Genomic DNA, 25855 nt, shown 5'->3' with positions numbered 1-25855 from the left:
CAATTTTTAAAAATGCTTACCATTACACTCAGTACTAAAACTAATTGAATTGAGAAGATGGACTGTGGCAAGCCAAGTGTGGCAGTGACTAGACTACTTAATTTGTTAGTTTCTTTCAATTTATGGCTCCTCGTCATAGACGATTTATCTTTGATGCTCTTTCTCTTTTTGTGTTTATTTCTAGTCATAAAGCATCTGGTCTGCATAATTAAGGGGAGCTGAGAAAATATAATTAGCCAAACAGGCAGGAAGTACATGGCAAATCTTCTTCATGACAGAAATGTAGCCCCAGACCATATTCCTTCCCGGCTGAAGACCTTAGTTTTTTTTGACTCCCCTGGGGACTGTGAAGGCAGAAATTGCTCCCTTCCCCCGAAAACGGTCTTGCATCGCGCCCTCTGGTGGTTGGTCTGTTTAAAAACCTACCTGCACAAGCGGCTGCTTCACCCTCCGGCCCCGTTCCGGATTCTGGATGCATGTAGGAAAATCCATAGTTGTTGGTTCAGGAACGCCCCTCGAGGACGTACATGAGCATGGCTTACGGTGCAGTTCAAGGAAAAGAGTGCCACAGGAAGAACGCAAAGCGACAATAGTGGCAGCTTCTAAATAAACGTGAAACCCCCAACAGGTGTATACCATGCCATCCTCTAGAAAAGACAGAGTGATTATGCAAAGACACACGTCCAGACTTGGGCACCCTTTGGACTCGTCCCACACCAGGACCACACAGTTTAGTGTTCATACTTGGAACAGACTGCATGTTTGGGGCATAATTGTTGTTGCCATCATAGGGCTATAATAGGCCGTCATAGCCACCAGGGCGTGGACAAATTCATATGTAAGGATATATGTGGAGCCGGAAGACTGGAGTATTTCTAAGTAATCCTAAGTCTTAAACTACCCCTTGGATGCATTTTGTCAAATGGCGAAGAAGGCTGATCTGAAACAACAACAGAACACAAAACAAAGTGCCCCAACAGGCCTGACTGTAATCTGTGGCTGCACAGGGGGCCCATGTGAGAAGAACAGCTCGTATTTCATTGGCCCATTTGCTGAGTAAAGTACTGGTAAGGCACACGGCCCCTGGAGTCGAAGCATCTGGGTTGAAAGCCAAGAGGCCACCCTCCCCTGCGCATCCCTTGAGGAAGTTGCCCAGTCTCTCCACCTTTGGCTTCCTCACTCGAACAGTGCAGTGGTGCGTGCTGTGTAGGCACTGGTGAGGATTCGGTGAGTTAGCATAAGGGAGTAAGAGCTTAGGACAGAGCTACGCACAGGCAGGCTGAGTGGCCGGTAACTTCATTTTCACCGCAGTAGCTCTCCCATCCATCATCCCTCTGGGTCCCAGGGTTGTGTCGCACGTTTGCCCACAAATACCTGCCATGATCTTGGTTCTCTTGTGGCTCTGCCTGCAGTATCTCGCCACCACCCAGGGCCGACCATCACGCTACAGCGGACATCACTTGGGTTGATGGCTTGACTCACCATTACCCGCTCTCCTCTAACTTCTATGGTCCTAGCTGACCTATGTGACTCTGGCCCCCTCCTTGGGTGGGCCATTTGGGGATTGTCCCTTGACCTGGGCTATGCCAAGCAGTATCTGTCTTCTGCGAATCTGGAAAGTGTAATCAACAGGCTATTGCTGGAGCCAAGGCATGCTCGTAAGAATGTTCTAGAGAGAAGGTTTCACGAGCTTCTGCAATGATCACATCTCCAGCCACACACCTGCTTCAACTTCTGAGTCAGCTGCTGTCCTTTAAGAGTTCGGGGGTGGATGCCTGCCCTTCAGAGCCCCTCTCCCCATTGCTACCCCTGATCCTCAGTGAGGATTTCTGCCTCAAGGTGCAAAGTTCGCTACCACTCCCTTGAAGTGGCAGGCTGCAAAGAGCCTGTCCGATGATTCTTTCCACGCTGAAAGTAGATGTTTTGCTTGTAAAGCTGGAGCAGGCAGAAGAGCTACCATCTGGAGAAGAATGGAGAACATTTGTAAAATTAGCGTATCTCCCGTTTTCTATGGCATTGGGCATTAAAAAATGTCACAGATGGCTTCACTAGATGATTACGGGCAATGTGCAGAGATCCAAACATGTCTGGGTTTTTGTTTTTTGGGGTTTTTTTTTGCCTCTTGAGTGCCACATTGCAGGACTAGGCATGAGACAAAATGGTATACAGAAAAAAACACCGGCTTTGCGGTCTAGGTAAACTCAGGTTCAAAAGCTTGTGCCCTAACGTGTGTTCTTATGACACCTGACCCTGCTTCGACTGAAGTCAAATGGCTTTCCTGGGCCATGGCTTTCCATTCCCATGTTAATCACTATGGCCTGTTATCTCACAACCTCCTAAGCAGGAGCCAGTACAGATCTTGTCACTGCTGTACTTCAAAATAGCATTGGCTCCCCACCACTCCCCAAATGAGGGAGAGACTCCTCACCTTGAGGTTCAAGGACTGTCATGATATTATCCTGAACAACTTTTTTTTTTTTTTTTTTTAAAGTAGGCTCCACACCCAATGGGGCTTGAACTCATGACCCAGAGACCAAGAGTCACATGCTCTACCAACTGAGCCAGCCAGGCACCCCCTGTCCTGAACAACTTCTAAGCTGTTCTTGCGGGCATTGCATTGTTCAGATGCTGCTATGGCAGGCTCAACAAATATAAAAAAGAAAAACCTGTGAGGACCAGTGTAAGGAACCGAGCCCCAGGAGTGGGGCTGACTGGTGACAGGTTGCTAGGCAACCATGCAGCAATGAAAGCAGCCTGGGCTGAGCCAGATGATGCCAGAGGCCAATGAAAACTCCTGCATTCTTTGATTTATATTTTAGTTGGAAAGATCCACCGATTTAGGGTGCTATCTGATAGAATTTTGTGAAGCCATTTGCCTCTGGTGCTGAATATGTTGAGGCTCAAGAAATTTCCCCCTCTTTGGTGTTGAAAAAAACCTATAAACTCCTTTTGTTTTTATGGAGGAACGTGTGGGGTAGTTGGTGGGTATAGAGTGGGAGACATTTTCTAAGTAGCAAAAAAGAAAACTAGAATGAAAGTAATTATTCTGCTTTTCAGAACAAGTTGCCTTTATTTCACGATGGTTGCCTAGAGACTTTGTTTATATGTATTTACAAAGAAATAAATGCTGAACACAGGCTCAGAAATCCAAATGAAAACCATGCCACTCTCAGCTCTGAGCTGAGATGCTGCGTGATTGGTCTATGAAGCTAAGCGACCACGTTTGCCTTGCATGCTTCTATTTCTATCTTTTCAGTCCGCTGAAGAAGAAAAGTTATAGACACACGCACTCATGCACACACATACGTATATACACACACAAACATATGTATATACACACATATCTTACAGGAATTTGAAGCAACTTGGAGTTCTTCCTTAATAAGCTGTTTTTTAAAAATCACCATGAACAATTGCTGCCAACAATTAGAAATGCTTGCAAACAGTCCCGGCACCTAAGCACAATTAGTTTCGGGAGGAGCACAACACCCAACCTCGGGGTGGCTGATAAACCAATTTCTGCTTGTCATCTGCCTTGGCCCAGCTCAGCTGCTCAGAAGATGAAGGCCAAGGAGATGGGCAGCAACCAGCATAGGCTCCAGATTTGGCATCTGTGCATCAAATGACTCATAGGTCAAAACCAGATTTTTCAAGCCCTTGCCTGCTCTGGCTGAAAAAGTCCCAATTTCCCTGTGCCTCACATCCTGTTCTGTTTTCATGCAAAGGAACATCAAAAGAAATGCACATTGATTGATTTCCCTGTTTTCTCCCCCCTAATTCTAAGAAGATTCTCTTTTTCTCTCTCATAAGCCTGCAGTTAATTTAGCATTTGAAATGTGAGTTTCTAAAGCAAATTCCCGTGAATGCTGCATAGCCATGTTTGGTTTTGCTGTTCTCTTGAAATCCCCTTCTGGTTTTTGTTAATATTAAGAAAAAAAAAAAAAAAAGAAAAGAAAGACAGATGGGGACAAGGAGAAGGGATTTTCCAATGTGTTTCCAAAACAGCCACTGCTAGACAAACATCAACAAGACAAGATATTCTAGCATCACAGTGACAGCTTTCTAGGCACCAAAAAACAAGTCATGTTACAATAACTTTAAGAAAGATTGCTGACAACATCATCATTGCCTTTACTTCCTACAGAAGTCAGAATTTTCCAGAACCATAAGCTTTTCTGTGCCTTTAATGATGGTGGAAGTTCAATCCTCATGAGATGCTTGTCAATATTTCCAGGACAGAGGAAGTGCCTCATGACTTTAAATGTCAAGCTTATGACCACCAAGATCTGTGATCTTGTACCGTGTGCTTGGACTATAGCATGCTCACTCACTCATTCATTCCTTCATTCACTCCATATTTACAATTAGCAATGGAGATGACAGACAGGATTCCTGTTCTAATAGATTTTATAGCGTGGGAGGTAATGGGAGAATGTAGACAGACATTGAATAAGTACTTACAAGTGCTTTTAGTTACGGGTGCTCTATATAATAGAGCTAATCGAGTATAGGAGTGTGTGGAGATGCTGAGATACGGCCACCAGCTTTTCCCCTTAACCCTCTAAGCACTCGCCACTCCAAGAGATGGGGTCTATTTTCCCTCTTCCTGATCTGGCCCTGTGATTTGCTTTGATCAGTAGAATGTGGCAGAAGGGGAAGACACCAGGGGACTTCCAAGCATAGTCCTTAAGGTGCCGTGCAGCGTTTCTCACCCTCTTGGAAGCCAAACACCATGTTAAGAAGTCCAGCTGGAGAAATCTTGTGGGGAGAGAGTGGCCATCCCAGCTGAAGTGCCAGACATGTGAGTGAGGCCATCTTGGATCCCCCAGCCTCAGGCAGACTAGTCCAGCCATTGTTACGTGGAACAGAAATGAACTTCCCTACAAAGCCCAACTCCGTCACAGATCTGTGAACAGAGGAAGGATGGTTGTTCTAAGTCACTACACTTTGAGGAGGCTTGTTATGCAGCAATAGGTAACTGAGACAGGGTCAAGGAAGTTTTCTGGAGAAAGTTCTGATTAAGCTAAGATTGGAAGAGTGGGTACAATTCAACTCTTCAGGAAGGGAATGGTGTTTGAGGCAGGCAGAGCAGCATGCGAAGACCCCAATGGGAGAAGCATGGTGAGAATCAGAAGAAGCCCTGTACGGTCAGCATTTAAGGAACCGAGGGGAGGGTACTGAGCGTTGAGGCTGGAGGTGTAGACAAGGGCCAGACCATACAACGTGCGTAAGTTACAAAAGAATATGCACGATGTTTCTCTTTGTCTTATATGGTTAGCTCAGCAAAAATGAAAGTAATATCTTTGCCCAGAGGAGGAAAGTCCATCCCATGGACCTTGCTGGCTCCAAAGACAGCAAAGACGCAGACACATTGCTCATTACAAGTAAGGTCTGAGGAGAAAGGAAAGACTCATTTACCCAAAAAATATCTGTTGAGTACCAGTCACCTTCATCACGGGAAAAAGAACTCACAGTGCATGCCTGCATATAAAAAGCCACATTTCAGAGGTCTGTACATACACACACGCTCCAAAATCTGGAGGGGGCTGAATGGCAGGCAAACCCGTGTCGTCACTTAATTTCACTAAGTGAAAGGCAAGTCACTTAATTTCACTAAGCTTCACCTATCATATTGGAATAATGACAGTCCTTTTACAGGATCATTGGGAGTGTTAAATGAGAAAAATATAGGGAAAGCACCTAATTAAATATAGTAAAACCTTGGTTTGTGAGCTTAATTAGTTCTGGAAACGTGCTTGTAAAGCACTAGTATATCAAAGAGAATTTCCATAAGAAATCATGGAAACGCAGATGATTCGTTCCACAACCCACAAATATTCATGTAAAAATGATTACAATACTGTAATAGAATATGAAATAATAAAAAATAAAAATACAAAGAAAAATAAACAAATTAACCTGCACTTATCTTTGAAAACCTTCGTGGCTGGTGTGAGGGAGACAGAAAGAGGAGGGTTATTGTGTAGGACGACTTTCACTATCACTAACGGAATCACTGCTACCTATTGGTTCAATGGAATCTTTTTCTTTTCACGCAACTTTAACAAGGAACCCATCCCATGACACTTGCTTTTGTCTCCTTTTGAGGATTTCGCGGAAATGTGACATTCATTGTCGTTAGATTCGTCGCTCGCACTGCTACAGACTTATTCGGGTGGTGCTTTTCTACAAAATTTTGCACTGTTCCCCACATTTTACTCGTCTCCCTCATCTCATTTGAAGTGAGGGATTCCTCCGCCTTTTTCTCCTCCTCCTCCGCAGATGAGATGCAGACGTAGACTTGTTATAAAATCTTGCAATTTTGGCCACTCGAATACCTCGGTTGTACTTCTCGGTGATTTCCTTCTTAACTTCCACCATAATCATCTCCTTCTTTTTACCACCTTTCTTTTCAACCTTTTTCTGCATGGAGGCCATTGTATATGCTCACATGGATGTTGACTACAAGCGAGTATTCATAAACTCTTATCATATACTGTATTTAGTGTAACTGGCAATAAGGCAGCAGACAAAAGGGTCTATATCTATCTGCAAGCAGCTTGACCTAGAATGAAGCAAAGCCTTCCTAGGCTTACTCTTGTGTGGAAAAGCAAAGGACTGTCCATAGGTGCTTTGAAGTGACAAAAAATACACTGGTGCCAGCTGTGGGCACCTTCCAACATTCCGAAAAATCACTGATTTCTGCCAAACACCACAGCCTGAGACTGAGCATCTGAGCGTAGGTGATGATCACCCCAATCCCGCGACAAAGAGAGAGAGAGAGAGAGAAACCATTGTCTCAGTTGTGATCATATGACGTTCAGCATCACGTGCTACTTATATTGCAAGACATCACCTGTTTACCTAGTTAAAATTTAGTAGAAATGTTTGCTAGTCTTGTGGAACACTCACAGAACAAGTTACTTGTAACCCAAGGTTTTACTGTACATGATAAGTACTCAAAAATGATAGAAAATTAAAAGAGAAAATATTGCACAGATACACTACAGAGCAAGGCAAGGCATATCTAGTTACACAGCAGAAGTAGGATTCAATCATTTAAGACAATATAAAATTGCCATTCTTTCACCTTCTTTATTTTATTTATTAGGACATCCATTTCTGCCAACGGATATGGACGTGAAAAAAATTTGCAGTTTATTTTTTTTTTAATTTTTTTTAAACGTTTAATTTTGAGACAGAGAGAGACAGAGCATGAACGGGGGAGGGTCAGAGACAGAGGGAGACACAGAATCTGAAACAGGCTCCAGGCTCCGAGCTGTCAGCACAGAGCCCGACGCGGGGCTCGAACTCACGGACCGTGAGATCGTGACCTGAGCCGAAGTCAGCCTCTTAACCGACCGAGCCACCCAGGCGCCCCAAAATTTGCAGTTTAAATGTTGTTAGCAGAACTTCCTGCTGATCCTTTCCCACTCTCAGAGACGTAATAGGTAATCAATAACACATCTTTTGATCCTGTTTGGTACAGTGATGTTCAAATGTGCAACAACGAATATAAACGAATAGTACCTGCTGCTTATTATGTGCCAGGCACGTTGCATACATACGGTAATTTAACTTCCCCAGCAATCTCCACTGATAGGTACTAATTTCCCCATTTTGCAGATGAGGCAGGCAGATGTCAGAGACATTACTGACTTTCCTGTCACCATGTCTCACAACCAGAAAATGCCAGACTCTGAACACAAACCCAGGTGTGCCTGATTCGAAGCCCGTGCTCTTTGCCCCAGGTCAGCCCATATGCTTTTCGGACCCCCATGTTTAGACGCCCTGTCACTTCTGAAGGAAGTTGTCCTAATTGAAAAGCTATCGCGTCTCACAAAGATCTTCAGTGTCTCTTCAAGGATCGACCTAAATCAGTGGCTATGTTTTTAAAGCAACAAACACATACTAAAGCAGGTGAACCCAAGGAAGGCAGATCATTTCTTGGGAGACGTAGCACAATGAGCCACTATAGTCAACATACTGGAGACAGTGATAGCGAAGAAGCCAAGATGGTGTCTCCCAGTAATGACCACCATCTTTTTGTCTGTTTTCGTTCTAAATTTACTAATCTATTTAAGGCCTGTCAGATTGTTTCAGTGTCAGTAGAGATTATCTCTAAGAGCCACGTTAGCTCCAGGATTCTATGATGTCACAAATTCTGCCATGTTGGATTCTCAGAACGGTTCTTCGGAAAGGTGCAGATGACTCTGAGTAGAACTCTGATTCTTCTAATTTCAGGTACAGGCTCCCGCATATCTAAGAATAAACACCCTCTAAGACAGACTGAATGACTTCTTCCAAGAAAGGAAGGAAGGAAATAAACATTTATTAAATGTGGGGATTTTTGCCAGGAAATAGGCTAAGAATCCTTCCTTATGTTATCAAGCCTAAATCCGGCAAGCCAATCTATCAAGGTGAAATTCTACCTGAAAGCGGTTTAAGAAAAATTTCATCTTCATCAGTGATACCTGTTCGCGGCAGAATAACAGTGCCAAAGGTGGGTAGATTCCACTCATCTGTGCATCAAAATACTTAACTGGCTTGAGATGTGATGTGCAAAGAACTGAGAAAATTCTAAGAAAGAGCTGGGTAAATGGAAGAGAACATTTCGGTGCGGTGGTGAGACATCCAGAGGCAAACCGTCGAGACTGAGACATCTAGCCATAATGGGGGTGGAAGGGTATGTGCCCATGAGCTTTGTGGGGACACCAGAAAGGTGGATAAAACCAGGAGATAGGACACCAGACCTTACATTCAAGAAGCATCCAGAAGAAGTGGCTGCAGTTTTCCTATCAGGAGCCTGAACCTCTTTAATATGAATAAGAAATAATGGCATTGATAGTTTCCTTTCTGAACATTGAGGACAAGTAGGAAATTACATTGTGTGCATTGCAAAGGTTAGGCACACATAATTCAGGCCTAAAATTAATCCTGAAGCCAAAAAGCTACAGGGAAGTGGAACAAAAGGAATCGGAGCCTCTGGGACACCAAAGAGAGCTCTTGGAGAGGAGAGGGCAGTTGCCTGAAATAGTCAACAGATGGAGCTGGGGGGCTGCGAACCCCTCCGATTTCAGCGGGCAGCGGGGGACGTTTGCGCAGGGAGCTGGGCTTCCCGCTGGCGGCGGGAGTCAGTGCTTCAGGCGCACGCTGATCAAAGATACGCGCCCGCCACACGCAGTCCTGGGATCGCGGTCAGAGAAATACGATTCCAGCCTGAGGAACGCGTGAGCCGCTGACGGCACAGTGAAGTGTGCAGGTCCTGCGGAGGCTCTGACGCAGCCCCAGGACCAAGCCAGCCCTTTCTGTACCTCTAGTCCTTGAGCATCTGGGTCACGGAGAACCAGAGGCGGGACCTCGAGGGGTACTGGCTTTGGAACCCACAGGAAATCTCTTCCTTCTATTTTATTTATTTACTTATATGCCTCTTATTTATAAATGATCTCATCCGTCCAGAATCGGCACTTTCTTTAACAAAGAAAATGTTTTTTGTCCATAAATGGAAATGAAAATCAGCTAGGAATATCCCCATTGCTGTGCCTGACATAACTGGAGGGAACGAGGGCCTTGGAGGGCCGCCTAAAATTGGTGGTAGGGCTATAGCTCCTGGGGAGGGGAACCGCCACTCTTCCCTTATGAGGAGGCAGGGCTGAAGCTCCGAGAAAATGAGAACCAGCTCTGCCTGGTCTGACTCATCATTTTGTCCACTCCATTCCGGGCACAGTGCCCGGCGCGCAGTAGGTGCTGAATACTTTACCGTTCATTGGATGAACGAACAAATGAATGACTTAAAGCCATTGTGGCCTTGGAAGCAGGATAAGAAGACCTTGAGCCTCACGGATCTATATTTAAATTCTGGCTCCTAAATCCTGTCAGTGACAACGTACCGGGCAAGTTATTTGACCTCCTCTGGCCACTAGTTCTTCAGCAATAGTGTGCCATATTCGTTGCTATATTCTCAGTGCCTGGAAAGTAATAGATGCTCAATAAATACTCTGTGTAAATGGGACATTTTGCATCAGCTTTCTTGTTTGTAAAAGAGGTACCAAGACATCTATCCAGAAGAATTAACTGTTAAGAAGATCAAATGTGATAATATATTTAAAGTTCCTGGCTCACAAAACGTGTTGAACAAATATATGGTGACTATTATTTTTGTTGGCCAACATCCCCACTGCCCTCTGTTCCAGTAATCCAGGTAATTCTCAGATGTGAAGTTGGGACCCAACGCTATGGACTTCTCCCAGGAAGTAGCTGTCTGTGTTCTGCCTTCTCTCTCCTACTCACCGTCTAAGCATCTGAGCTTGCACTCAGAGTTATTCAAGCGATGTCCTGACTGGGGAGGTTGTGATCAGAGAACATTATCCACTTTAGCTCAGGCTGAAATTCCAGCTGACAACAGAAACAAAGGCAGTCTCAGTGCTCAGTCAGTAAGAAGGCAACTTGCTTCCTGGGAGTCAGGCCTCTTTCCAACCATAGCCCATACGAGGCCCACAAAAAGAACACGGCAGTCTAAGCTCATCCCTCTGAAAGATGCAACAGACCAAACTCCAGGTTTCAGAGGGCTTCCTGGTTTGAAAGATTCTCCCCGAAGCTAATCCTGGCATTGGCTTCCTTGAATTTTCCTTTGGGAAAGATACCAACGGGAATTTCCACCTCAGGATTGGACAATCGTGACTTCAGATCTACAGGGGAAGTTTCAAGGGAAATCAAAACTTCAGGACTATCTGGAAGCTTCCAAGAAGCAGACATCTGTAACTCTAGAGCTTTGTAAGATGAGCCAGGACAATTTTCTTTCCAGAGTGCTTAAAGGCAGCCTTGCCTGGAGAATTTCTAAAGAGTCATTCGATTTCATGTTTCAGTAAGATGATGACACAGAGAAAACCCAACAGCAACGCAATTACTTGAAGATCGTTCTTCTGTTTAGGGGGGATGGATTGGAAACATCTTTTAAGGAAGAGGTAATGATGATAACACTCCATTTGTGCAGCATTTTGACATTTCTTATCAATTTTGAATTTATATTGCCTGCTTTGATCTTTAAAACAATTCTGTAAATTAGGTAGACCAAGTACTTCTAGTCCCACAATACAGATGGGAAAACTGATATTTAGAAAGTCTAGTGGATTATCCAGACTTGCATTTAATTAGAGGCAGACCTGAAATATGCTTCTGCCTACAATGCTTTTCAACGGACCACCCCGCCTCCCAGCTGGGTTTGGACTAAGTGGAAGAAGAAAAAACCAGTATGACAGCAACTTCCCATAACCAGAACAAATAGATCATTGTAGTTCAAATCGTCCTTATCAGGAAATGCTCCTTCCTAATGTTTTCCAAAAAACTCAAAAATTATATCCCATAGAGGTTAAACCTGAATCACTTTCCTTTCAACTTCCAATAATTAGTTTCAAATATGTGACCACTATTTCCCATGAGTTTGGCTTCTGAAATACATATGAAGGAATGCCACTTTAGGAGAACAGTTTTCTCTAAAAAACATATGAAAAGTTGTCTTCTATAATTTGAAACAGTTGGGCCCATGATTGACTCTTGGAATGGTTGAGGGGCCCTTCCTTTCCAAAATATGTTTCCTAAATTCCATACATGTATACTTGGCTGTAAGCTTTGACACATGTGGGATGAATTTAGCTTTAATTGACTTGATTATTTGAATGAATTATCAGCTGGGTAATTTGCAAAGTCAAGTTATAATCACACGCTTTTACTCAGAAATAATAACTCGCACAAAGTCAACTTCCTCACTTTTGTTTCTCGAGAGACTTTTTAAAGAAGTTGACAGTAGGAGAACTCCTTCTGTTGGATTAATCGTGTTTATATATATGGAAGGCTTATGGGCTTTGATGCTAAATGTCACTAGTTAGACCTAATTTTGATGGTAAATGTCACTAGTTCATTCATTCATTCATTCATTCATCTAAAAAATCATTCTGCCTTATATGCCAACTATTGCTATGGGGGCATACATGATGGTAAGTTAAACTTGTGGTTCCCGCCCTTGTGGAACTTACAGTCTCGTGGCTTTATTTGCTGTGTGTCCTTAGGCAAGTTACAGTACTTCTCTGAGCTCCACTTCAAACTGTAAATTACATGATAATGGATACTAAAATACTGAAATGAGTGAAGATATCTTCTTCACAAGACGGTGGTGAAAAATAATTTAAATAGCATAAAGCACCTGATTCTTGGCCAGTGGTCAAGTAAATACTGGTGTTTGCCCAATTTAATTAAATCAAGGCCAGCAGCAGAGGCAGTAGAATCCCTGATGACCTCTGTCTGGAATGTGGGTTTTACCCTCAAAATTCTACTCACTGAAACAGCTCTCTCGGGGACCTCCCATAACTGGTGATCTCAGCTAGCTTTTTTCACACAAAATCCTCTCCCAGCTCTTGGCAAGGCACTTATGTCAGTGATCTTGACCTCCTGCAAGAGCCCCTCTGTCCTGGCTTTCCTGGTTCCGCCCGCTCTCTCTGAGTGTTCTTCCTGCATTCCATCTCGGTGCCCACCTCGCCCTTCTCCTCTTCCTGCTCATGAGGACCATTTCAGTGCACATGTCACCCACATCCTCTTCACCGGCCCTGACCTTTCTTCTTGCTCCGGTCCCATGGGTCCGACATCCAGCTGGCCTGCAGCTGAACAATTTCCAGAATTGATTCTGTCATCTTCTCAGAGGGGACTCCTCACCTCGCCTTTCTATTTCTATTCATGATGCCACTTACATTCCCAGCCATGCCAACTGGAAAACTGGGAATCCTTGTGGGCCTTCCCTGTCCCTCAGTTTTCACATTCAAGCAACGATCAAATGCTGTCGATTTGACCAAGTCTCCTGAATCTGCTGTCCTTGTCTCTCCCGTCACCCTTGTGCAGGCTCATACCTCTTACGCAGACTGTAGCAACAGCCTCTACGTGGGCCCCTGCTCTGTCTCTCTCCACCCCTTCTCACTTCTTGCTACCAGGCTCACCTCGGTTCCTAAAACGCACCGCTGATCACTTTGCCTCCTTGCTCAAAACCCATCAGTCTCTCCCCAAAGCATACAAAGTAATGTCCTAATGCCTCAGTCTGGCACCTTGGCAACTCTTCAGAATCTGATTTCAGCTGACATTTGTCTTATTTCTTTGGGGACCTCTAACCTCCTCCCCACACTCCTGTAATTTACAGTCCAGTGAGGGAGGTCAACAGTACTCGATCATCACAGGAGGGCACCTATGAATCATGATGGGGGCTCTGAATGGCAAAAGAGGGTACCATCAGATCCTAAAACTGAGAGCCCGGTTTGGCACATTCAAGGAGCTGATAAAAGGTTGGAGAGACGTGAACAGAGCAGGGAGTGCGCGGGACATGACTGGGAGGAGGCAAAGCTGTCCCCTCGGGGCTTTAGGGAGGCCCTCGGGTCAATTTTGTTCTTTATCCTAAGAGCAATGGAAAGCCATTGGATGGTTTTAAATGTGGGGAGGATCAAGCTTGTATTTTTAAAAGCCCATCTTGTGGCCTGTAAGCTCCTTGAGAAGGAGGACCTTGCCTTTAGCTTCTGGTAGCCCCTGGAGGGCGGGGAACAGGGTCTTCTAAGACAAGCGCACCACAAGGAGCTGCTAAACGACTCCCTGGGAAGAGGAGGAAGGAAGGAGGGGACATGAAAGAAGAAGAAATTGGGAGAGCCAGCTAAATTGACTGGAAAGAGGTGAAAGCCATTTGGTATTCAAGGTGCAGGTGTAAAATAGCGAGCTACTTTTACGCAAATGTTGTTAGTGTGGGCCGTCATTTCACTGCTGCACCACAACTTGGCAGAAACCTTGCTGGAATCTGGCCTTGGAATTGCCTTCAGAGGGGTTTATCCATTACATGTCACAAATCTCATTGCTTTACTGGTCAAACTTGGTACACACTCTATGTTTTCATGCCCCTCCCTCTTGCCTATATGTTCTTTTATACTCCTCTTTATATAGTTTTCTTGGATTATAAATTATATGCCTCTTCATATTGTTTAACTTGGATTATAAACTTCTAGAAGACAGAGACCAGATCTTTGAAATAAACTCTAATAAGGAAGGCAGCTATTCGGGAGCTGGATGCCCTACAGGGCTTCTCCCGTTAACTGCGAAGGTGAAGGGTGTGAGTGGGGAGGGCATGAGGGGTTGATGAGTTGAACGGGGGACCAGGCACAGGGCAGGGGAGCTTCCTTCAAAATATATACTAATGTGGGAGGGAGACACCTGGGTGGCTCAGTCGGTTAAGCATCTGACTTCGGCTCAGGTCATGATCTCACGGTTCGTGACTTCAAGCCCCACATCGGGCTCTCTGCTGTCTCGTGGAGCCCCCTTCAGATCATCTGTCTCCCTTTCTCTGCCCCTCCCCGCCTTGAGTGCCCATGCTCTCTCTCTCTACCTCAAAAATAAATAAACATTGGAGCGCCTGGGTGGCTCAGTCAGTTGAACGCCTGACTTCAGCTCGGTCATGATCTCGTGGTCCATGAGTTCGAGCCCTATATCAGGCTCTGTGCTGACAGCTCAGAGCCTGGAGCTTGCTTCACATTCTGGGTCCCTCTCTCTCTCTCTCTCTCTCTCTCTCTGCCCCTCCCCCTCTCATGCTCTGTCTGTCTGTCTCCCTCTCTCAAAAATAAGTAAACATTAAAAAAATAATAAATTGGGGCGCCTGGGTGGCTCAGTCGGTTAGGCGGCCGACTTCGGCTCAGGTCACGATCTCGTGGTCCGTGAGTTCGAGCCGTGCGTCGGGCTCTGTGCTGACAGCTCAGAGCCTGGAGCCTGTTTCAGATTCTGTGTCTCCCTCTGTCTCTGACCCTCCCTTGTTCATGCTCTGTCTCTCCCTATCTCAAAAATAAATAAAACGTTAAAAAAATTAAAAAAATATATAAATAAATGAACATTTAGAAAAAAATATATATTATTGTGGAAAAATAGCTTTCATAAGTAGAATGTTGAGTTGTGGTTCAAGCGTGGACTCTGGAATCAGAATGCCTGCATATAAATGCAGACCCTATTACTTACTAGAGGAGGGGCCTTGGGCAAGTGATTTAAACTCTGTGCCTTGGTTTTTTCATCTGTAAAATGGGCTGATAATACTACCTATCTCATAGGCACTTAAATATTAGATAATACTTAAAGATGAAGTATGGAAGGTGCCCAGAACAGGCCTGGCCCAAGGGGAACATTCAGTACTTCTCAGCTGGTTTTTCTATTACTGTTGATAAGCAAGAAGGTGCCCGTGTTTGTGCTTCATCCAATTTTAAGATCCTTTTCTGAAAGATGTGAAATTGCAGTTATGAAGTTTGATGCACATTTTTCATTTATTCTTCTACAGACTTTATTTTGATGGTCCACAGAAATGTAATTAGCATTGTGCAAATATTTTGGTTAGGACTAAAAGCTGCCTGCAACATTTAGCACAAAGAACAAAACCTGAGTCATCACATTTTGAGAGCTGAATGTGAGAGCTCTGTGGTAACTCCTCTAACAAATGAGAGATTTTGAATAAACAGTAATTATGCAGCAAAAAATTAAGTAACAGCTGTGGGGAGTATGGAACCAGACAGACGCTGGAGGTTTGTGTAAGTGAAGGATGTAACCTGGTGAAATAATTTACTATCTGGAACAACTGAAATACCAACTCTATACGTATCACTTGAGTGGGAAATTTAAGGGACAAAAATACTTCCATTTCATCTTGGAACATTTATTGCCACAATGTTTACTTTTCAAAAGTAGGTGTGATGTTAGCCAGCTGTGGTTTACTGGTATAATGCACAGTGATGGTAAAACACATGTATATTTATTTGATATGGTCAGAATTTCCAGTCATTTCCTAGCCTGAGTATGGCAGCAAGTTTCCATTTCTTCATTGTTTTTATTTAACAGCAATTTTTGAAAGGATTTCAGCACTTCAAGTAAATGAGGAAAGAACAAAGAGCTCAAGAGAGGGGGAGAGAGAAGAGAGACAAAGAGAGTAGGCAAATGGTAAGAGATGAGAAAACAGAGTTGAGGCCAAGAAGTGTAAAAATTAAGCAAAAATCTTGCATCTATCTCTCTACAGTGAGTTTTGGCTGAAATCTCTCTGTATTAAAAACTTGCCCAGCAAGGCATCAAGATGGCCTCTGGCCGGAGACTGAATCATCTTTGCATGACATCTACATGCCCTACTTGTGCGAGTCCTCAGGGAACAGAGCAGAACCTCCATTCCAGATCCAAGAGGATGGTGTGGCAACCTTTCCCATCCATGTGCCCAAGGATCCTGACGTGGAAAGAGATGATACCACCTTCCCCCGCACAGCTCATTCTAGTTATTCATACTCCTAGAACTGGGAAGCTCATAATCTACTCCTGTCTAACTGCTGTTTGTAGAAATACATTTGTCAGAGCCTACCAGAGCCATAGACAGTGTGAAGAACAAAGAGGGTGTCCAGTGGGGGAGAGTCATAGAAATCCCCCAAATGAGGAAATTGTAAGTAGGTTTGTTTCATGACTCCTTTTCTATAGGAACCTGCCCCAGGTATGCATCCCTAGTATTTGACAACTCCAAAGAAAATGTCCCCTCACCCCTCACTCATCTACCAAGAATTCAAACAGGAAATGATGGAAGATCCTTCCACACTGTCCCAGTTTGTACTCAACGATTGTCTTTTTATTATCTGGCTTGACAAATTAAAAAAAAAATGTTTACAGATAAATAAATGAATGAATAAGTAGTTTTCATTTCCCCTCCAGCTTAAGTTGCAGTAGAATCGAATGGCGAGATGTATGTCTGTGGAGTGTAGGGCTGTGACACTGCATTTCTTCTGAGATAAGCAGTACGGTAGTGTTTTGTTTTTTTGCACCATTTTGGAGATGGATAAAAACAATGCTAAAATTTCCAGAAGAGTTAGAATGTCCAATGCTCAGCCCTTTGCTCTCTTTTATAAATCAACCCCAGGGTTGAAATTTTGACTGAAATTGCCTTATTCACAGAGAAGAATCTCCATGCCTATTTGGCATAAGAGATAAAGAAGAAGAAAAAAGAACTACATCATTCTCTATCTTGGTTCAATTTTCCCAGTTCAAAGCCAGAGACTGGTAGCTCAGGGAGAAGGGGTGTGTGGAGCCAAACTTGTACCCCCTGAACACTCAACACAGTAACTGAAGGGTGTTTGTACTGAGCTGTCATTAGGTCAAGCAGGAACCGTTACCACAGACCAGGCTGGGAGGAAGGGTGGGTTTGATTTATTCGCTGTTTACAGAGCAGAAACAAGCTGAGCAAAACTAAGGCAGACTTATGGGTTCTTGGCCAGCCAGGATCATGTGCCTGTCATATTTACTCAGCTCATATTCCTGAGATTGCACTAAAGTTTACACAGTACAGAGTGTTTTAAATGTTTTCCCTGAAGTAATAAGCTGTAGACATTCTTAGCTACCCATGTATTTAGATAGCAGACTTCAAATGTAAGTACAAGAGAAACATCAGGCAATTGGTTTTTCAATGAGAAGAAAACTGTGATTAGCAACAGATAAAATCGTGCCCGTTGTTCTTTAAAAAATTTCTTTCTTTGGTATTCTGCAGTTTCACTACAATGTGCGAGGGTGGGTTTAATGTTATTTATAGTGTTTGCAAATGGTTGTGTTTCTTGAATCTACAGATTTGTATCTTTCATCAATTTTGTAAAATTCTCTACCATTATCTATTCAAATATTCCCTTTCCTCCATTTTCTCAATGTTTTCTTTCTGTGACTCCGATTAGATTTGTGTGGGACATCTCCTTTTGTCCTTCATGTCTTTTAATGTTTTTGTATTTGTCATCCCTTCATCTTTCTGGACTGACTTAGGATGATCAGTCTCCTAGTTCACTAATTCTCTTTTTGTCAGCGACTTATCTATTTTTCACATGCCCATTCGGTTTTTAAAAATATATGTATTCCACAGTTTTAAATTTTTGAAAAAAGTTTTGTTTTTAAATATAGAATCATAATAAATTGCAAAAATAGTACAGAGAGTTCATGTATACCCACTTTTGCCTTGCCCCAATGGTGACCTAATTACAGTGCATTATTGAAGCCAAAAAGTTGATTTGTACAATATTTTCAACTACACTACGATTATAGAAGTCTTTGTCTTTATTCTATGACTTTTATCACCAGTGTAGATTCATACAACCAGTGCTGCAATTAACATGCAGAACTCTTCCATCAACACAGTGGAACACTCTCCCGCTGCCTTTTTACCGTCACGCTGCATACACCTTGTCTTAACTCTGGATAACCACTGATCTGTTCTCCCTCTCTACACTTTTGTCATTTTGAGGGTTTTCTCCAATTTGTAACCCTTTGAGGTTGGCTTTTTTTCATTCAGTGTAATGCCTTTAAGATCCATCCAAATTGTGTGTCTCAATTGCTTATTTAGAGAGTTCTTCATGTATTACAGATATAAGTCCCTTATTAGATATGTGATATGCACATATTTTCACCCCCAATAAGTTTTAGCTTTTATTGCCATATTTTTCATTTCTAAAAGTTCTATTTGGCTCCAGTTTTCAAGGTCTGCCTGATCTTTTTTCAGTGACACTTGTACTTTTTCCATGTAAGACCTTCTTTTATAACTTTAATCCTTTAAATTCTTTTTAAAAATCATTTCTGTTCAAGAATTATAGTATTTAAAGTTCTAATTCTACCTTTTGTACTATACACATAACTTTTGGTGACTCTTTTTCATAGTATTGTTTCCTCATATGTTTTACAGTTTTAGATTATGAACTTGCCTTCACTGGAATTTAATCTCTGGGAATCCCTACAGAGACCTTGCTAACGGGATGTTCTTCAAGAAAGGTTTTGCATTTGCTTTTGTAAGTTACTCCAAAAGCACCACAGCTAAGCACTACTTTTTATGCTATTATCTGAACTTAGAGCTTCCTACATCTTGCCCATGACATGAATTTGAACATCAGATAGTGACGTGGCTATAAGTCCTCAGAGATATCTATCTATCTTTCCATTTTAAAAATCCCTATTTTAAAATCCTTCATCTTGGCATCCTGTTGTGGCTTCAGTTCCAACTTCCTGTCTCTAGGGCTTACGGCTTTATCTCCTGTTCCTACACAGGGATTCGTATCCAAACCCCTTCCCGGCAGCCGCTAAACTTTCAGGTCTCCTGTTGACCTCACTGAGTTTCATTTCCCTCATTACTTTTGATTTCTCAAAATCTGGTGATTTCTCTTACTTTATTGTGAGCTCACTTCTTCACTAGAAATGGATTTCACTTAAAAATAGCATATTTAAAAATATTTATTATATTTTATCCAGGGTTTCTCATGTGTAACAGTGGAAGAGTTTTCCAACTATCTAGAGGAGTATTTTCCCCATTAGCTGCTCAAAACAAATTTTACAAAACCATCTACTGGCTCTTTTAGTAAAACAATACTAGTATTTAGGATGGAGACATGCCTCTGCATGACCTTGGAAATAAACATTGCTTGAGAGTGCAATTATGAGGTTCTAGCTCTCAACATAAATGTCACATCTGCAGAGAAGACTTCCTTAATCAACTCCCAGCCCAAATCACATCTACTTCTTGCTGTTGTTCAGCTTCTTCAAAGCACTCACACTATCTAATTTTTTTTCGGTTCTTAAGATATATTTATTATAAATCTATTCCGGCTGGAATATAAGTTCATGAGGTTGACCATCAGGTCAGTACACAGGGATAGAAAATAAGCTTACGCGTGTAAGCAGTCACCAAGATATTGGTGACGTGGACACACGGAGTGTGGCATAGGTGGCCAGAGACACACAAATGGAATGTAATTTCAAGGAAGAAAATGGAAATTTAGTAAAATAGTATCCCATTTGAAAGGAGAATAAACATAAAAAAAAAAAAAAAACAAGAGAATGATTGCCTTCATAGGCTCTAGAAAAAATGTGTGAGAGCGAGAATTTGGCAGTGTTTCTCCAGCTCTGGTCAAGGTTGAGGAGATCTAGTCTGGGGCATAGAAGAGTTATTTCCCGCACTTCCTGTGGCCCGCATGAAAATGCAATTGGGAGCATCTCTTTGATTTGATTTCACAGACCAATAGCAAGCGACCATCTGATTAAAAGTGTCCAGGTGTCATGCAGGTGTTCTGCATGGCAGACGTGGGCATTTTGACCTCTGAGAAGGATTACCCTCCTTGTAACTAATGAGGAGGCATTTTAGTTTATCCATAAGTTTCCTGTGAGGTTTGTAAGCAGATCAGTCCCAATCAGCCCAGTGCAACATCAAGTTCAATGTCAGTCCAGCTGAAGATCAGGGCAACAAACCAGCCTCCAAGACCTGTTCTTCCCCAGAGCTCATACCTGGGCTGGCAACATCAGATGGCCCAAGGAGCTTTTAAAAATATTGATTCCTGGTCACCACCCCAGACTTTCTTGATTCAGAATGGGTATGAGGTAGGGAGAAGGAGAAAAGAATCTGTGTTTTCAACAAGCTCTTATGATTCTTACGCAGCAGACTTGGGAAACACTGCCCTAGATCATTTTGTTTTTCATCCCTTTTTAACTAGAATATACATCTTTTTTTTTCATCCCTGCCCCAGAATAATGACTCTGATTGCAGAGGACTTAATTGAGTTTAACGCAATCTCCAGTACTGTAGTCTTAATCATCCCACAGGTAGTTGCAATTCGAAATAAGATCTTCTCGGTGCAAACAAATCTCTGGAGCATTAGGGTCTCCTCGTTCTTTGGAGCAAGGAGGAAGATCAAGTTCAGCTCTAGTGCTCTTTCACCCACCCTTCTGCAACCCTCTCCTATGTCTGGTGTTTCCTGCTCACCCAAGCCACAAAAATGTATGTTCCAAGGTGCTGTCTACAGCTGTGGGTCACCGGCTGTCTCCGTGCATCTGTGCATGATTTCAGTGGCCCTTGAGGATTCCCTAGGAGACAGATACGGTGTTTCACTCAGGATTCTGTGCCTCTTCTCGTTGCTCTTTCTGCAGGAAGCACCCACTTCTCCCCGTGGGCCTTAGAGTGCTATGATTCAGGATTCCTGTTATTTGAGTGGGGGTCAGGGGAGAAGGGATTCTGAGATCTTAACTTTTGCTATTATTCAAGTAGGAAAAGAGAAAGGAACTAACGGGACGGAGGGACTGAACAAGAAATCAAATACGGCTTTCATGCAAGAAACAGTTAATACGTTTCTTAGAACGGCTGCTTTGGAGAACGCTTTTCTCCAAATTAACTTCCTTCCTGGAATTCACCTACTGATAGGCTTTAATTCTATCTTGAAATAAGTGAAGTGGAAAGACAATGAGAAGCATAGGTTATGGACAACCCAGAGGACCCGAGTGTTTGCCATAAAATCTCTTACCCCAAGATCAGGGTTAGGATTAGAAAGTATAATTCTCAGCATTAAATTTCATTATCATTTAAATGTGAGGTTTGTAGCAACCGCTTCCTGGGCTACAAAGAATCAATTCCATTCTTCAGTTTTATTCAACAGGTATTCGTTGGCTGTCTAATTTGTGCAAAGTAGTTTTGATGATAAAGCCTGCAGATTTCACAAGAGCTAGGACTATCTTGAGAGTGTTATCTATACACTGTGACAGTGAAGTCTAGGAACTTACATGACAGCTCATATCAGCTCAAGTCACATGTACTTGGTGACCAAGTTGATGTGTCTGGCATTCTGCAGGGCTTCACAATGGCATTCCCTGGGCTTGTGATGGGTCACCACTAAGTACTTTCTCTTAGTGCCTCTGATAAAAGTTATAGAAGGCCACGGTGCAGTAAATTGTGAAAGGACTGTATGATTCCTTCACAGAGAAGCTTGCACTGCCATCGAAAGAGGAGTCATGTTCATTCGACAGGTTTTCACCTGCCAGGTATTTGCAACTGAGCACTTTCACGTATAGAAGGGCCATCTTGCATGAAGTTAGCAACAGATTTTTCAAATATTCTCTGTTGAACTGGCACCTTTCTTTTTTTATTTTTTAAATGTTTATTCTTATTTTTGAGAGAGAGACAGAGAGAGAGACAGACACACAGAGCACGAGTGGGGCAGGGACAGAGAGAGAGGGAGACACAGAATCCGAAGCAGGCTCCGGGCTCTGAGCTATCAGCACAGAGCCCGACGCGGGGCTCGAACTCACAAACCACAAGATCATGACCTGGGCCGAGGTCAGACACTCAACTGACTGAGCCATCGACAAGCCCCATGAACTGGCACCTTTCAAGGTATACCGAATATCTTCCTTAAATGTATTCCGATATGGAACCAATTATATTCTTTTTTTTTTTTAAGTTGATTTATTTATTTTGAGAGAGAGGGAGAAAGAGAGAGAGAGAGAGAGAGAGAGAGAGAGAATCCCAAGCAGGCTCTGCATCAGCAGCACAGAGCCCCACACGGACCTGGAACTCACGAACCATGAGATCATGACCTGAGCTGAAACCAAGAGTCAGAAGTTTAACCAACTGAGCCACTCAGGCAGTGGCACCACTGGCATCAAGTGTTTTCTATTTTCAGAAAAAAATTCAGCGTTTAAACATCCCATTAGAGAGAGTGTGGGGGGTAGTTGGAAGTGAAGAGTCGAAGCTACTATTTCTCTTTTCCTCTTAGTTCCAAAAGCATCATGAGCAAATGCATAATGATCCATCACTCGGCACTGCATTGGACATATTACAAATATGCATATCTATGTATCTGTTGACACAAACTGAACACAATTTCAGAATCTCTAAAGGCAAGAAAGAGATTTTATTCAAGCCCAAGTTAGGACAGCCACCCAGGATATACAGTCTTCATGAAGAAGAGAGTGCTCCTGTAAACGAACATCTGGTCATCTACAGCTTTTATATAATTTATATAAAAGTTACAAAGAACATAGAACATTTGACAAAGACATTTCAGAAAGTTGCAGACCTTATCTTAGATTTGGAGTATATGCAAGGCTGTGTGACTTTAATCTCATGGGAACCAGGGAAGTTTCTTACTTTTTCTTACCTTTTGTGTTCAGACTGTTCCTTTTGGTAATTCCTTTTGGTAATTTTCTTCAACGAAGCAGATGTACAATGTGTGCTCAGGGCAGAAACAGAGCCCACACTTTGAGATTTTGCCAAGGCATTTTGACCTTGGTAAATGTTAAAGTATAGCTTCCCCGGGAGCTCAGGAGCAGGGGCCAGGAACATAAAAAGTTGAAAATGTCCTTTATCAGTTCTATATCTATTCAGAAAAAGCCTCTGAACTCTAACATATCTCAACCTGGCCGATATATGAAAGAAGAGGACCTACAAAGATTTTACAAATGAAAAGGACTACGTGGCAATATATGTAAAGGCGATATTCAAAAGTGTTGCACCCATGTGACCAGGAGACCTGTCAGACCAATCACATACTGGTGGATGCAGGCTTAGCTGTAATCCTGGACTATATGTGCACCAGATGGAGAAATGTGTGGAGATCAAGTTGGGGGAAGGTGAAATGTTCTGGGTGCATCAAAGTAGACTCTTGGAAAGAACAGGCCTTGAATTGGGTGGTGCATAATGAGAATATGTCTTGGCAAAGTGTTGAACAGAGGCTGTTTCATGAAGAAGTGAGTGCAAGGGAAGATGAGGGGATCGGTGACCAGGGTGTTAAACAAGGTATTACTGGAATATAAAGAACTGGAGAAAACTGTATTCATTGGATCTCTTCTCAGGGAAAGAACTATGTATGTTTGGAAGAAATATTGTGATAAGCTTCTTGGGGTAGGGAGGAGAGATTGTACGCAGGTTTATGTTCAAGTAACGATGTAATGATTATCTTCATGTTCTGTTAAACTTCCTATTTAGCTGCAGGGCCTTTATTTTGCTAATTGGGCATGGCCCTCTTTGTTCTTCATACCCATCCAACCCCATTCTGGAGCTCAGCCACCCTAAATAAATGTTGAACAAACATCTAGAGGATATTGGTGTGAATATGAGAACCTGTCCGGAATGCCACGGCCAAGGTCAGGGAGCTCTGCCCAAAGTCAGGGAGCTCAGATGGTATGTGGGCAAGCAGGAGGGTTGTCTGTGGAAAAGAGAATTAAACACAATGAAGAGAGAGAGACGTGGGCATCATGGCTTGCTAGAGAGAGCACAATACTTGCAATCAAAATACCTGGGCTCCAGTAGAACTTTGTCACTAACTACCCATATAATCGTAAGCAATTGGTTGACTTTTTATTCATCTTAATGTCATTGGGGATTAGAATAGTGCTACAGGGCCTGGAGACACATAAATATTTATTGACTATATGAGCAAATGAATGAGCAAATGAATAACAGCTTCAACTTCCAGTTTCTTCAACTGCAAGATAGAAATAAATAAATAAAACTTCTTACATTAGGGTCCCTTCTTTCTTCCTTAGACTGAAGGAGAGAATGCATATATAAATGCTTTGGAAACCATAAAGGACCCTCTAAACTCCAATGATTTTATAGTCAGACTAGTTATAATGGTAGGTCAAGAGGTATAAAATCTGCCTATTATTAATGTTGAATGTGTATCTAAGTTGATAGATAGGGATTCTAGAGTTCTGAATCCCCTGCTTTGAAATCAGAAATAAGAGGACACATGCCCTGCATCCCCAAAGTTGGGGACCACTGAATCGGTGTCCTGGAGAGTTCTACAGTTCAGGCTACCTCCTGTCTTTCTCCTTTACTCCTCACTTCCTCCTTTACTTTCTCCTTTACTCCTTACTTCCTACACTTCATTTCTGACACTTCTGATCACCAAATGGGTGGGATTTTTTTCCCACACCAAGCAATTCTCCAGGACAGTAACCGGATGTCCTACAATTTAACTCAATTGTGACCCTACATACCTGGAGATACTGTCCGATCCTGCAGCTTAAGGGCTCAGTCCCCCAAGATTGCCTCCACCCCAGTTCAGATGCCAACCTCAAGTCCAGATTGTCACCTGTGCTTCTGACTGATTGGCTATAAATTAGAGGTTCCCATGACCCCCCCCCCCTCCTTGGGTTCAATCAATTCGCTGGAGCAGCTCACAGAACTCAGAGAAACACTTATGTTTACTAGTTGATTAAGGGATATGATAAAGGATACAGATGAACAGCCAGATGGAGAGATACATACAGCAATATCTGGGGGAGTCCTGAGCACAAAAGCTTCTGTCCCTGTAGAGTTGGGGTGTGCCACTCTTCCAGTATGTGGTTCACCAACCTGGAAGCTCTCCAAACTCCAGATTATTTGAATGTTTATGGAGGTTTCATGGCATAGGCACGATCAATCATTATCTCCATTTTCAGCCCCTCTTCCCTCTCAAGACAATGCAGAGCCGAACATTCCAGACTTCTAATCATGGCTTGGTCTTTCTGGTGACCAGCCTCCATTCAGGAGGCCAGCCAGAGTCACCTCCAAACAAAAGAAGCCCTATGTCAGGAACCAAAGGCAGAGACCAAATATTAGAACAAGAGATGCTCCTAGTGTTTTTATCACTGAGGATATTACAAGGGCTCAGGAGCTCTGTGCCAGTAACTGGGGACAGAGACCAATATATATATATTTTCTATTATCTCACACTCTGAAACCATGACCAATATTTTGCTAATTTGTGGCAAACTGGGGGAAAATAAGGATGCTGTAATCTATTTTTAATAAAGCTATTTACATGAAAATGTGAGGAACATCTTTTTTTTCTGAAATTATGTTCTTCCTTATTTTGGTATCAAATAGTCCTTTAAAAATGAGATTAAGGCAGTAGTAGATATTTATGTGGACTGTCCTTATCTAGCAAATCATAAGATGGCAATTCTATGTCACTGCCTCAATATCTCATTCATTTTACTCCCTGAAATTTTGTTCATGCATAAGAACCTTAAGTTCAGCGACTCCTCCCCCAAGAGA

This window comes from Lynx canadensis, chromosome F2 (genome assembly GCF_007474595.2).
Source record: "Lynx canadensis isolate LIC74 chromosome F2, mLynCan4.pri.v2, whole genome shotgun sequence".
In the NCBI taxonomy this organism is placed as follows: Eukaryota; Metazoa; Chordata; class Mammalia; order Carnivora; family Felidae; genus Lynx; species Lynx canadensis.
The sequence above is the reverse complement of the archived record's forward strand: the minus strand, read 5'-3'. Positions refer to the sequence as shown.